Here is a 16,458-nt window from a genome sequence, read left to right on the forward strand (position 1 = left end):
GAGATATGTGTTAGGATTAACCTCAGACAGAAATAACAGTTACATGCAAATATAACCAATATCAGAAAATAATAGATCGCACATAAGAAAACACAAGACACCAAGATTTAACATGGTTCACCCAATCCCTGGGCTACGTCCACCAACAGCAGGTCCAATATTATTATGATCCAATGATTACAACTTGATTACAATTTGTAAACCCTTACAACTCAATACCACCTCAAGAACCAATTTTCGCATCACACATTATGAAAATCCCTAAACCTAAGCCTTTTTATACAAGCTTTTTGCCGCTTACAAAATTAGGGCTAGAATAATATACAAATAGTAGCCAATGCCTTTTACAATATAAGGTCATTTTGGCTTCGGGAGTGCTTCCCCCAAAAAACCCCGCAGGGGCGTTGCCCCTCGACTCCACCTTGTATTGCGACAGGGAGCGCACCTAGGGCACTACCCTAGGACCCCGCAGGGATGCTGCCCCTTAACCCCGTCTTGGGGACGCTACACCTAAACCCCCATAGAAATAATCTGGAGGGAAATCGCGCCAAATAAACCTCTAAGTCTACTTAGGCTCCACTTCACAAACAATCTCCCACTTGGAGATTAATCAGACTCCACAATAATAACCTCCCACTTGGAGACTAATCATAGCACTGCTAAACATGTAGCTCTCACTGGAATATCAAACCACTCGGACTCTTGTTCTTTTATTTTGTTCAGTCTAAAAGACTAACTGAAGTTGAAGAGGAGTTCAGCTTCTCCCTTGTTACTACCTTGGGAAACATATCTCTTGGATTATCATCTATATGTATCTTCTCCAACTTTAACTGTCCATCATCCAAAACTGACCAAATGAAATGGTACCACAACTGTATGTGTTTTGTTTTTAAATGCAAAGCTAAATTCTTTGCAAGATGAATGGCACTCTAGCTATCGGTGAACAAATAGTTATCCCTCTGTGGATGTCCCAACTCTTCCATGAAGAACTGAAGCCCTATCATCTCCTTGGCTACCTCTGTAGCAACAACATACTCTGCCTCTATAGTGGATAAAGCATTAACCTTCTGTAACCTAGAAACCCAGCTCACAGCTGCCCCACCAACAATAAATACATAACCTGTAGTACTCTGTCTGGTATCAATATCCCCTGCCAAATCTGAGTCAACATAGCCCTGTAAATCAATAATAGAGCCCTCAAAATGTAAACACTTTCTAGATGTTCCTCTCAAATATTTGAGAATCCATTTAACTGCATTCCAATGCTCAATTCTTGGATAACTCATATATCTGCTAACAACTCCCACTGCATATGCAATAGCTAACCTTGTACATACCATAGCATACATCAAGCTTCCTACAGCTGAAGCATAAAGTACCATAGATATCTTATCCTCCTCTTCTTATGTCTTGGACACATCTCCTTAGTCAACTTCAAATGACCAAATAAAGGTGTGCTAACAGCTTTAGCATTCTCCATAGAGAAACGCTGCCACACCTTCTCAATATAATCAGCTCGAGATAAAGTCAATTTCCTGTTCTTCCTATCTCTGCAAATCTTCATACCAAGGATTTGTTTTGCTGCCCCCAAATCCTTCATAGCGAATGCATGTGCTAACTGGCGTTTCAGCTCCTTAATGCAATCTATGTTAGACCCAACGACAAGCATATCATCAACATATAAACATAAAATAATGTAGTTGTCATTATCCAACCTCTTGAAATAAACAAAATGATTTGAATGACACCTACTATATCTATGCTCATGCATAAACCTATCACATTTCAGATACCATTGTCGAGGTGCTTGCTTCAAGCCATATAAACTTTTCTTTAATCTGCACACAAAGTTCTCCTTACCTTTGACCTCAAATCCCTGTGGCTGTGTCATATATATCTCTTCATCCAAATCACCATGAAGGAAGGTTGTTTTAACATCAAGCTGCTCTAAATGCAAATCTTCAGTAGCCACAATACTTAAAACAGTGCGAATAGAAGTCATTTTAACAACAGGAGAAAATATCTCATCAAAATCAATGCTTTTTTTCTGTGCAAATCTTTTTACCACTAACTTGGCTTTAAATCGTTTCTTAACTCCATCATCTTCTTTTAACCTATAAACCCATTTTTTCTATAAGGTCTTTTTACCTGCAGGCAACTTGCATAAAGCCCATGTCTTATTTTTTAGCAAAGAGTCCATTTCTTCTTTCATTGCAGACTCCAACTGAATCTTCGTATCCACCTGCACAGCTTCATCATAACATTCAGGTTCACCAGCATCAGTAAGTAAAATAGAATACAAGGAGAAAATCTTTCTGGAGGTTCACTTATCCTTGTTGACGTCTAACATTCTCTGGGGTGTGTGGTATTTGTTTTTGTTGTTGTTGCACATAATTAGGAATTGTTGGAACATCATCTTTTGGAGTGTCATCCAGCACTACATAATCATCTTCTTTCTTCTCATGTTGTTGCAACAGATCTTTGTACAACACTTTTTCATTGAATATGACATCTCTGCTTCTTAAAATTTTATGATTTTCAAAATCCCAAAGCCTATAACCAAATTCATTAATGTCATATCCAACAAATACACATTTCTGACTTAGCTTCCAGCTTGGTTCTATTTTCAAAATCTATATGAGCAAATGCTTCACAACCGAAGGTTTTGAGAAAAGAATAATTCACCTTCTTACCAGTCCATGCTTCCTCTAAAATACCACAACCCAAAGGAGTAGAGGGACCTCTATTAATCAAATACACAGCAGTATTAACAGCCTCCACCCACATGTTTAAGGGCAACCCTGCATGCAACCTCATGCTTCTTGCACACTCCATTATAACCTTGCTCATGCGTTCAGCCACTCCATTTTCCTCTGGAGTCCTTGGAACAGTTTTCTGTCTACTAATACCATTAGCGGAGCAATAATCTTCAAATTCATGACTACAACACTCACCACCATTATCAGATCTAAGACATTTTAATTTCTTTCCAGTCTCATTTTCAACCAAGCATTTCCATTTCTTAAAAGTTTGAAATACATCAAATTTTTGTCCAAGGGAATAAACCCATACTTTTCTAGTTGCATATCAATAAATGTAACATAATAATGAGAGCCACCAAAGGAAGATACCTGAGTTGGTCCCCATAAATTTGTATGCACAAGCTCTAATTTCTCACTTTTATTTTCTTTCTCGGTATTCACAAAATTCACTCTCTTTTGTTTTCTATACACCACTTTCATAGAAATCCATATTGACACATTTCAATCCTAGTAAAACTTTCTTTGAATGAAGTTCATACCTTTCTCACTCATGTGCCTAAGTCTATTATGCCACAACGCTGTATCAAAATATACAGCAGTTATTTGTTCTCCCTGCTCAACTACAACAACTATTCCTAAACATTCATTTTTCTCTGAAACAATCAAAGTAGAAGGAACAATATGACTTGTACAAAGATATAAGGTACCTACTTTCACACCTTTTGCTACTACAAGAGAATCTTTTGAAACCTTGCAATATTTATCATTAAAAGTAACTACAAAACCCTTGTCACCAAGTTGCCCTGCTGAAATTAAATTTCTACTCAACCTTGAAACATGTCTTACAACCCTCATCACCGAGTTGCCCTACTGAAATTAAATTTCTACTCAACCTTGAAACATGTCTTACCTTATGTAGTAGCCAATGATTCTCATTCTACAACTTAATCTTAACTTTTCCCTTTCTAACAATCTGACAGGGTTCATTATCCCTCAAATAAACAAGCCCAAAATCCCCTTGGACATAATCTATAAAATAACCTCTATGATGAGGTGCAGCATGAAATGAAGCACCAAAATCTAAAACCTATGAATCATCAATACTTTCTAAAGACAGAAGCAAAGCATCCTCTTTAGATTTGTTATTTACCACATTTGCCTCCTTGTTCCCTTCTGGTTTATCTTCTTCATTGTTCTTTTGAGTCCAGCAATCTTTCTTCTTATGCCTTGTTTTACCATAGTACTAGCAATTTCTCGATCCTCTGGATTGAGACCTCTTCCTCTTTGACTTTCCTCTTGATTTCCCACGATTTTCGGAATTATTTCCTCTCTCAGTCGTTCTGCCTCTTCTTTGTGCATTCAAAGCACTTCCTAATATAGATCCACTTGAAGTTTTCCTACGAGTTTCCTCACTCAAAATAACACCAATCACATCATCATATTTTAGTGTATTAGATCCAAAAACAAAATTACTCACAGCCATTACCAAGCCATTCCAGCTTTTAGGCAAAGAACACAAAATCAAGAGAGCCCTAATTTCTTCATCAAAATTAATACCCACAGAAGATAACTAACTAGTAACAGTATTAAACTCATTTAAATGATTTGCAACAGATCCACCTTCTGTCATCTTCATATTAAATAAACGCTTCATGAGAAATACCTTATTTGAAGCGGAGGACTTTTCATACAATTTTGCTAGGGTTTCCATCAACTCTTTCGTCGTCTTCGCTTTTGTAATGTTAAATGTCACTGACATAACTGAATGCTTCCAAGTGCCTTTTTGTCTAAAATCTCTCATTCCTCATTTGTCAAAGTTCCCTGGTTTTTAGTTTTTCTTTCTAACGACTTCCATAAATCCTTTTGATAGAGATAGTCCTCCATTTGCATCTTCCATAACTGAAAGTTTTGCCCATTAAACTTGTCAACCCTCAGCTTACCCTCATCTGCCATCGCTCCCACTCAACCGTGAAAACTTCCTACAGAGGATCGCTTAAAAAAATCAACGATCTGGTTAAAAAGAAAAAATGGCAATCATCTGGCTCTAATACAACTTGTTAGGATTAACCTCAGACAGAAATAACAGTTACATGCAAATATAACCAATATCAGAAAATAATAGATCGCACATAAGAGAACACAAGACACCAAGATTTAATGTGGTTCACCCAATCCCTGGGCTACGTCCACCAACAACAAGTTCAATATTATTATGATCCAATGATTATAACCTAATTACAATCTATAATCCCTTACAACTCAATACCGCCGTAAGAACCAATCTTCGCATCACACATTATGAAAATCCCTAACCCTAAGGCTTTTTATATAAGTTTTTTGCCGCTTACAAAATTAGGGCTAAAATAATATAAAAATAGCAGCCGACGTCTTAGCCAAGCCAATTCGATTCCTTAGCCAAATTATCCTTTCTTTCCCATATACTCTATACTCTGCGATAATAAACTGCCTTCACACTTTTCATCCAAAACATATGTCAACTATAAACTTAATACCAACGAACATACTTTTATCATCTACAAACTCTATATTACCAATATCCAAAATTATGGCCATATATATAACTCCAGTGAAGCTCGCTAACTAAAAGTGTGCTTTTGCTAATTGTATTCTTTTACGTCAGTTTTATTATTAATCAAAACCAAAACTGAAATTTAACTCCATGTGATCTTACCTTATGAGATTGTTACCACAAATGACAACATCTGTGCATCCATACTTGCCAACTTGTCAACAATTATCTAGTAGGAGTTTTCAACTTTGCATTAAACAATGAGGACCCTTAAAATCATCAAGGAATTTCAATTTAAACAAGGAAGTCAAGTAGCTTGCCCAATGAAGCTGATATCTCTAAAATTCTTCAAGTGCTGACCTAATCCCATAGGAAATCACAAATTGTCATGGTGTGTTGTGCCTCATTAAGCATCAAATTCTGATCTGGATATGATGTTCGCCCCATAAGGCCAAGAATTCCAAAATCCATCCTAGAGAATTTGCCAAGTGCACTCTTGAAGTCTGAAGTGGGATGATGTTTTCCCAATGAAGCCTAAATTTTTCAATTAACTTAATGATATGCTTGCCCAACTTGATATAAAATTTCAAAAATCATTTGAACTCACTCAATAGGGCTTAAATTTCAAACATTGATATGAGAATCTCAGCCAATAAGCCTTGAAATCCCAGTCCGAGGAAATAAAATCTTGCCCAACAAGCCTTAAGATACAAATTTGTGGCTATGAGATTCACCCTGTCAAGTAAAAAGTTTTGAAAGTGCTATAAGAGTTGTGTTGTGATGTGGAGCCTAATCAAACTTGGAGGTTAATTTTCTCTCACTTTATTCAGCGTGGTTTCCCCCAAACTATTACTACAGAAGTTTGGAGGCAGTGCCCCCAAGACAAGGTCAAGGGGCAGCGCCCCAAGTGTGCTCCTTGTCACAATACAAGGTGGGGTCGAAGGGCAACACTCCCGTGGGGGTTTTCGGGGGCAACGCCTTCGAAGCCAAAAATGAATTTACTATTGTGAAAGGCGTCGGCTGTTATTTTTCTATTGGACAACTTATTCTAGCCCTAATTTTGTAAGCGGCAAAAACTTGTATAAAATGGCTTAGGGTTAGGGAATTCATAATGTATGATGAGATTGTAGCTTCTTGTGGCAATATTGAGTTGTAACGGATTGTAGATTGTAATCATTGGATAATATAATATTGGACTTGTTGTTGGTGGACATAGCCCAAGGATTGGGTGAACCACTTTAAATCTGTGTCGTGTTCTTTTCTGTGCAATTTATTATTTTCTGATATTGGTTATATTTTCATGTAATTGTTATTTATGTCCGTGGGTAATCCTAACAAGTTGCCCCATCACACCTAAACTCCAAAAATGTTCAAGGGCTTGAGAATTTCGATTTGGAGATGTATAGGTGGTCAACCTTGAAGATTAAACAATGAAGTGACGACGATTAAACACTAAGCAAGCATTAATCGTTGGCAATTGAATATTTAACGACCATCCATTTTATTAATTGCCAATAAAACTGAAGGGCCAGGAATTTAATATGTGAGGCCCCAATTTTTATGAGAAGAATGTTTTAATTTAAAATTTGCTCCTTCAAAAGTCAAAGCGGCCCAGTTGGAGCAACATGTCTCTTGAACTTTAAATGCATATAAATTGGGTGTTGAATCCAATTCAACACCCAATTCAAAATGATCTCTCAAGTGCAGATCGAAGCAAAGAGGAGCAGAGTGAATTTCTTCTACAGCAACAGCAAAAACTTTATTAGTCACTCAAGCTTTGGAGAAGACAACACTTATATTTGGAAGCCAATTCAAAACACTCATAAATCTTGGCAAATTGGAGAGTTCAAAATCAAATAGAACTCAGGAAGTCGGGCTTAGCAAAGTTCAAAGTCCTTGCAGACCTGAGTTTTGCACTCAGAACCTGATCATTAACAGCAAGGTTAAGTGACTTTCTCATGGTATATGTGAGAGGATAGAACGATTTATATGAAATGAAAGATGAAGATTGTGTTTATATTTTCTAAACTTGAAGCCTTCTTTCATCTATTTGAAATCAAATTTTAGAAACCTTGTTTTTTAAAAAATTGTTGAACATCCTTGTTGAAGGCTTTGACTTCTCAAATACTAACTCGCTGGTTTAAGATAAAATACAGGCGCTAATAGAAGATGATATATGACAGGTTAGGACGTGATTGGAGCTAAAGATGGTGAAGATTAAAAGTCAAAAGCTAAACTAGCAAGGGATGAAGAAAGTTCAAAGGCTAAAGCAACAGGAGCAAAGGATGGGATGAATGCAAAACAACAAAGACAAGCACAACACAAGTATGATATACAAGAAATGAACAAGTTTTATGTCCAAGTGGAGCAAGATTAATGACAGAAATTTGGGGTCCTTCAATATGAATGTAGTGAGTGATCATATGTTCGAATTTAATCCATCAGAGTGGACAAAAAATGGTCAAGAGTGGTATAGTGCAAGCAGTCGTCTTCCCACCAGCAATTCAATGGACAGAGCTAGTATTAGAGTGTGCCAAACACTATGATCCACAAACAAGGCAAGTAGTCACTGAAAACGGGAGTGATGCAGTTTCACTTATGGCAGAAGATATAAGGGTTAGCCTCTAATATCCCCTATCACAACATCAGTACCTTCAAGACAAAATATGAAGCAATGAAAGACTTTGACAAAAGATCCAGTGACTATGTAGATCTTTTCAACAAGGAATGCCTAGCAGGACCGAGAAGACATCATGCCAAATTGGCCATGTTGATAAAATCAGATGTGAAGTAAGATATTAGAGATCTCATCATGATACTAAACAGAGTTAAGGGAAGCCAAGATGCAGCATCCTTCAAACCATGGACGTGCTATTTCATTAAAAGTTCATCAATGAGAAGGAGATGTTTGATTGGGCACTTATGATTATTGATAGTATTAATCAGCAGTTGGGAACTATAAAAAACAGAAAATATTCTACATGAGTTCATACCTGTTGTACATGATAGCGTGGGCTTGCAAGTATAAAGGATTGAAATGCCTAAGAGTAGTTGGGAATGAGCCTGGACAAAATTATGGTTATTTATTGCTAGCGACAGTTGGATCTTCAATAAAATAAAATAATTGAGATTACAAATGATTTCTTTGGCATGCGCAATGTGAGGATACTACAAGGGACTTCTAAAAAAAGATTATCAAAGGAAGCAGATGATCTAGTGAAGAAGTATGGACTGTGGCATACCCAGTTTTCCAAGTTCACCTATATCTGAATATTAGGGAGTACAGTGCGCCTGATGAAGCTCTGAAGGTTTTCACCGAGCAAGTTAGTGCTCATTGAGGGTGAAAGATAGTTGACTTCATATCACAAGATTCAGAGGCACAAGCACAGACCAGGGATTATATTTCCATTTGGTCTTGATAGTGAGATTTGCCCATTCCTTCTAGTGGAAGAGCAGGCAGATACAGAATTTGAATACTATTCTTTAGGGATACATGGTAATAGGCCCAACTTTGATCCATACCATCAAATAAGACAGCTTATGGGGTCAGGTATAAGCATTTGGTGCACATTAAAGACCAATGAACAAATGAAACTGATGATCAAGAAATAAAGAATAAGTCATTTTCTCAGATGGCAGTAGCATTCGTAGGGCAATCAAGTGGTTCCAAATTCCCGACCAAATTGAAGATGATGAGAAGTGTCTTCAAGCTGACTATGAGACAAGGACTCTATCCCTGCTATTGATTGGCTTGACAGAAACGAGGGTAGCTTTAGTGCAATTATGATGGCAGTTAATACTTTCACTCTATGTCACAAAGTTCGCCTAATTTTCAGCTACAAATTCGAAATTTCACAAATTTGAAAAAAAATTAATATTATTCGTATAATGTTCATTGGAGTCTGTTGAAGGGTAATTTTTTTATGGCTGCAGCCAGTTGAAAAGGAAATGTCTACAGCTGCGGCTAGTGCATAAGAAATTTGCAGTGGTCTGAATGTGTCTGCTTAATGATGAGATGTTACAGTCTTGACATGTTCATAATAACATGTCCATGTAAATTTCTATGGCTGTAGGTAAGGCATAAAAGATTTTCGGCCCTTACATCTGCTGTACAATCTGGACATCCCCTGTATAAAGCATTTCGATTTAGACTGCCATGACAAGGACGACCAGCATATGAAGCTTGAAACTCGCATATCATTGGGGATATTCGTGTTTGTTTTCTATTATATGTATGGCTATAGGTAGGGTATAACAGATTCTCGGTCCATACATCTGCTGTACAATCTGGACATCCCCTGTATAAAGCATTTCGATTTGGACTGCAAGGACAAGGATGACCAGCATATGAAGCTTGAAACACGCAAATTATTTGGGATATTCGTGCTTGTTTTCTATTATATTAGGCTCCCCAAAATCCACTTTGGAGCATGTCATGTCATTTAAAGGCAAAAATAATTTTTTATTTTTGCATTTCCAATAGTAAAAATGTCACATGTTTTAACATATCGTTTTTAAATAGAATAAATTTTGGTATTTTATTTATTTTTTAATACAATATATATTTTTATTATGTTTTTTACTAATAATATTTTAGTGTTTTTGTATTTTGTGGTTTTAAAAATTGAACTTAATTTTGTTTATTTTATATGGTTAAAAAAATTTAAATTATATATTTTTAATTCCTTTTCAAAAGAACATTCAGTGATTATTTAATTCATTTCAAATATATAATATTTTATAATATTAAACTATTTTGATTTTTTTGGATATACTATTTTTTTTTTTAAATTAGATTTATATGTGGTATGTCAAACTTTTTTCAATTTTTTACTATGACAAACTTTATCCAAATTTTATTGTTGCCGTACTCAAACTCGAATTTGAACCTTGTGACTTAGCTTTTCTCAAGCATGGTTAGATAAACAGATGCAAAATTACAAGCAAGAGGATTACCATTGACTTATGAGTAGATGAAAGATATGGAGAAGAGTCGTCCAAACAACCAGAAGAGATGAGCAATGGATTGGAAAGTCAAGCTAGCAAGAAAGCACAAAGCCTCGCAAACTAAGGGAAAGAAAGAAAAGAAGTTACAGGTCAAAAACCACCTCAAAAGAAGCAAAAGTCTCAAGCAGTTGGTATCCTCAAGGCAAATGAACAAGATATTCTCATCACAAAGTGAAGCGTCAATTCAAGTTGCTAATGAACCAGAGGCGAGCAAAAGTCATTGTTCAAGTTATGTTCCTTTGGATCGCAATAAGTAAGAAGAGGATTCTCCTCAATAAAAATAAAGAGCATAAAGATGAGAAGAATGAGATAACTAATATTGAGGCTATTTCAAAGGAAGTTGAAGTCCAGCTTCAAGATGGAGACACAAATTAAAATCTCAATATGAAAATTTAAAATCAAATTGAAGAGAGAGAATCAGGAGGATGAATTCAGAGAACTTTCTACCCAGCTTGGTTGTTAGAGCAAATGATGAAAAGAAAAGAAACAGTTGCACGGCCAGTTGAAAGTGTGGAGGAAATTGTGAAAAGGAATGATAATGAAACGGATAAGATGTCAACCAAGAAGTTCTATAAAATTACAAGGGGCAATTCAGATGCACACACTGCAGAGGTTGTTATCCCAAGGGTGCACAAAGCTAGAAATGACATGGTGCCACAAGACTATGATATTGAAAAATTTGAGTTAGGGAAAGCCACCAAAAGAAGAAAGTTGAGAAAGCATGTGAACCTATTCAGGCTTTAGAAGAAACAGTAAACAGGAAGTTCAAAAGAAATGAAAAATGCAAGGAAGAAGCCAAGCGCTTGAAGGAGTACAGCAGGCAGCTGATAAATCCACTTCAGCAAGCAGATCAGACATTTGTTCCTCTAGTTACATGTTCCAGTCAATCGATGGATGGATTGGGAGGGATAGGATTGACAAGGCAGGAAGCAAGGAAATGGGTGGCAGGGGTATTTGATAAAGCATGTGAATTTGTTGGAAAATCTGTTAATTCACTATTGAAGGAATGTGAAAAAATTGACTCTTTCTTGGTCGCAAGCAATAATAGAGATACCACAGCGTACATTGATAAAGGGTCAAACATTGAAGAAAAGACAAAATGTTGATTTTCCAGCAAGGCATAAAATGTTCTAAAGCAGTTAGGAACTGATTTTTCAGCTAAAAGAGTTGCAGTCTTGGAGTCGAGAAAAAGATACTAATGTGAAAATTGTATTTCACTTGAAGGTAGAAGATGATCAAAAGCTATGTGTTGAACAATTGTAGGAAAAGGTGAACAGTAATTACTTCATGGAAGGAAGTCCACTCATGATCGACCATTTGGAGAAGGCTTCAGAATTTTTGAACATCATGGCCATATGTAATGCAGCTGGTAGGAAGAAGACAAGCAGCACTTGTACAAGTGATCTGGAAATTCATGAGTATAGGCTCAAATTCGCACCAAGTGTCCCCATGGAGGAGCTCATGGAGTAATGCCCAGATTCATTGAAAACCAGTGTTACACGGGGACTCACACCCCCTCCCAAACCTTGGAGTACCCATCGCCGCATCGGACACTCACGTACCCAACTACCCCCACCTCCACCATTCCGCAACCATGCTGCCACAAGTATGGAGACTTGGATTTTTATTTGACTTTTGTTTTTTGAATGTTACTATTGGGTATGTAATATGTTACTATGTTGAATGTTCAATGGTTCTAGTTCATGCTGCAATTTGGGTATGTTCAAGTATTTTAATTTGGTATGTTCTATTGAAACATCATTTCATAACAAGCATTTCAAGTTCTATAGGTATACTATACAACACTCCTCCTTGCCCCGTCCTCCCCTAGCCATCCCCTTGCCATCCAAAAATGAGGCCCATTTTCCCCCCATCCCGGAAACTTGTTCCGACGTCCCGACATACCCCAGTATTGGGGTAACATTGTCGAGTACGGAAAAGAAGGATAAGGATGAAGGTAAGGAGTTAGCAAATGATGACTTAATGTAAGCCCATGTGGCATTGTATTTTTCATTGGTCCTAGATAAGTGCTTCATTTTAATTGGCTCGTTGATTGGTGCCCTTTTGTTGTAGACTTCTACCTAACCTATTTTTTCATTGGCTCTTGGAAGCAATGTAATTTTCTTATTGGCCTGCATAATGGTGCTTTTATGTAATTGGAAAATTATTTAATGCTCATAACTATTAGTTAGATTAGGGCCTTAGTGGATAAATCTGGGCCATTGATCGTGGTTTATTATTGGCCATACATTATACTAGAGTTCTCTATATAAGGCTTCCTCTCCTCATTTGTAAAGGAAGATTTATTGGAAAATTGTTGCTATAATACTACAAAAAATTTCCTTCTTCATTGTTGGTTTTCATAGTAAATGTTGTGACATTTCGAGTATTGCATGGTTTCTTATATTCCTTATTTAGAAAAGAAAATTTTCTTTCACATCCTTAATTTTAGAATTTGCTTCGAGTAGTTTATAGATTGGATGAAAGTAATCGTGGATACATCTTCCTTGAACTCACTTAGACCAAACTACTAGCTATTTGTTGATTGTAAGTTTGCCTTGTATAGTTGAATGGCACATTAAGAGCTTAACTTCAATTATTTCTTAAACATTGATATGCATCAATCAATGGTGTTAGTGTTGTGGTAGTGATTTGAAAATCATTCATTCACCATAATAGATTGCACTAGTTTGGTGGAGTTGATGACAAGACCAATATTAGTAGAGTCATAAGGGTATTCATGATCTCTTGCATCCTAGAGTAGATGTAGAAGTAGCATTCCAGATCCTTAAACCGAGTTTATTTGCATTTTACTTTGCAAGTTGGCAATTAGAATCGTTTATTGCACTCATAAAAACTTATCATTTGTGAAGTCAAGTTGAAAAGTATAAGTGAATCGGCGTAAGTCCCTTTTTGATACTCTCATGAGCCCTAATTGATGTATGAATAAGACAAATATACTTCTAAATACATATATATATATTGTTCAAATATTGCTAAAAGCTTTACTTAACCACATTAATCAATATTAATAATATCATCAATCAATATAATATTAATAACTAATCCTATCAATAATATTTGATTGATAAATTTATAAACCTGATAATTAATAATATCGTAATATTAATAATGTTATAATGTTAATGCTTTATCCATGACTCTTATGTTGTAACATCAGGTTCTTATACAACTACAAAATCAACTGAATAAATTATCTATTGAGAAATATCTATACTAAAGCTGAAGTTAACTTAAATTCTAAATCTATTTTTAATTACTGAATATCAAAATTCATTCTATCATTTGAAAAATCCTGATCTATTTTATTGTAAAGAAAAACTGCAAACCATCATATTAATAAGATTCAATTTATAATAGATCTATTTACAGAGAAAGAATATTGCTTTAAAAAGATAAATAAAATAAAGATACGTACTGATTTACTTGAGAGACTTATCCAATTAATTGACCAAGCTCTGACTTTGGTGAGAGAAGAAGCATTAACGTAGGCTTAACCTCCCAACAGCGGACCTTTTTACTTATCCCCACAAGTTCTAAATAAATAGAACGGCCCTCCCTACCCTGAGGTCAGGCTTGGGATGTTCATCGATCTAGTCATCGGAGTACTCAGGTGGGTTGAGGTCCCAACAGCTATTCGATTGAATAGCTGAAGTATCAGGACAACAACGCGATCTTTTGTTGTGGCATGTTTGCCCTTTTATCGCCCTGGCCAGGGATTTCAGAGGTGGGTTTTTATAACCCGATCTCCACCACTCAGCTTGACAATTAGTTTTCAAAGTGGACTTACATGAGCTAGTCAGATTATTTTGATTATAATTAATTATTGATATTTTTCTTGTTTTCCTTGTGTCAGGTTCATCTACACCTCACACCATTAACAGATCTTGAGATCGGTGATTCTTCGGTACCTGAACTCGTTATATCTTATTCATAAGATTATGATTCTTCATTCTCAAAAGTTCTTGGTTTTTCAGAATTGATCACTATTACTGATTTCGGTTTATTGAAGCAGAACAGTTCATGACTCAGTTCCACAGATTTATAACATGGGTTGGTAATGGAATAGTTCTATATTCAAAAGTATTGTAGATCGAAGTGGTAATATCAAACAGATTAAAATGAGATCAAAAGTCTTAATACTATCATATACATTATCTACTTTAATTGCTAACAATGATTACAAACTCTGTTGGTTTTTCTACAATTCTGATGAGCTCAAGTGCAATATTATGACTCAACCTTTATACAGAACCCTTCACTCTGTTTCAACCCGACTCAGAAAGGAAGAAGACATAAAAGATGGTAACCCGTGAGCAAAGGAAAAGAAAACGTTTTAAATACACTCTTACTTGTTTACAGTTACTGAGCGCCCTGTTGGTGAAGTCTTCAATTTAAGTTGAATCCCGACTCTTAGAAAACGTGCAAGAATCGCTTTCACGTGGCTCAGATGAATGATTTCGTGGTTAACCAAAACAGGTTGCAGGCAGTGAATGTTTGGCAGGAAGATCACGGGATCTTAAAAGGAAGTCTAGCACAGACAACGCACGGCAGGGAGAGAGAAACTCACTTAACACCACTCTCGGATTATTGGTAGACAGTACCTGAGACCATTGCGAAGGCAGGAACAGGCGGAAACATTTGTTACTGTCCTTTGAAAACGACAAAGGCAGAATTTAAAAGATATGAATCGACTATTCATCTCCTGCCGTTACAAGATTGATTGGAATTCCCATCGATTGGAAATATAAAACGTTGGGACAATGGGTGAAAAGTTTTATTAATATAATTTAATGTTATATTATTATTTTGGTTAGATTATAGTTAAGTATATTCAAAGTGACATTGTTGTATTATAGATCCTTTTATAATAGTGCCACTTTGCAAATATTTAATTGTGATTCTAAACAAAATAATGATATAATATTAAATGATATTACTTTTTTTTTTTAAAAGGTAAGAATTTTATTATTTAATTTAATAATCTTGTATTATTATTATTTTTTTAGCTCATGTAACTTTCCACTTTGAACTTTTATTGTCAAGCTTTAACAACCTTGCCATGGCGTCTTTTTGATCAAACCTGATATTCCTGATAACTAGGTCACATGATAGTCCCATTTCCGAATGACCTCATTTCGTAATGCTTCCCCTCCTTCTTGAGTCTTTATCCTGCAACTTTCAAAACAATCATTCTCGCCAAAAACATCAATTTCATAATTCATAATTTGCTTAAATAATACTGTTAGGAATTTCATCATACATAATAACTGATTGAACAATGGTTAAAGAAAAATTATATTCGTTTCACATGAACACAACGGCTATAAACTATATTCATTTCATATGAACACAACGGCTTTAAACTATATTCATTTCACATGAACACAATGGCTATAAACTATATTCATTTCATATGAACACAACGGCTATAAACTATATTCATTTCACATCGGCTATAAACTATATTCATTTACATGATCACAACGGCTATCTTTTAACTAAATAGAAATTAGGGCAAAAATTGGGATGTAACATATGTTCAATCAGAAGATAGTGATTCAACAACAAAAGTACAATCAACTAGGTTCTAGTTAGTCAATGCTCGCATAATTATATGATTTCCCCATTTAATAAAGAGGCTATTAGAGGGAATATAGGAAGCGTAAAAGAATAGGAGTCGACACTAACAAATACAAGGACAATAACTGATATCTGCTATCCATTTGAAGAAAGCATAATAGATTAGGGGGGAAAAGGATAGAAAACATTTTTGAGGACAGCAGATTAAAATGTAATACCAAAGGCATCGAACATGAAAACAATGAGTACACTTTTAATAAATTGATATAGGTGATTAAACAATGAGCATTCCTACTTGAATATCACTGTCTGTAATATACTTCTATTTACGCAAGGAATTCGATGTAATAATGACATAATCTGATCACTGATAGGTCAAAGGAATACTCAGTCCCAAATCGCCATTATAGTGGATATCTATATTAAAAGAGATTTGGTAAATACCTGGTATCGCTGTTATAGGAGTACATCTGAGGCTAATAAGCGAAAGTGAATAAAGATTATGAAACATGAAATAGCAATGACGGTCTTTGAGAAGGATTTGACTAGTAAATA

General features: G+C 35.6%; 1 protein-coding gene across 1 annotated transcript in view; it reads right to left on the bottom strand.

Annotated features, from left to right (window-relative positions):
- Positions 1–16,458, bottom strand: part of LOC149557138 (ATP-dependent Clp protease ATP-binding subunit CLPT1, chloroplastic-like) — a 42,826-nt gene that overhangs the window by 13,565 nt on the left and 12,803 nt on the right. The gene's annotated exons all lie outside the window — the stretch shown is intronic.

The sequence above is a fragment of the Cupressus sempervirens genome, chromosome 5 (genome assembly GCF_028749045.1).
Source record: "Cupressus sempervirens isolate cs-2001-9-10 chromosome 5, ASM2874904v1, whole genome shotgun sequence".
Lineage (NCBI taxonomy): Eukaryota > Viridiplantae > Streptophyta > Pinopsida > Cupressales > Cupressaceae > Cupressus > Cupressus sempervirens.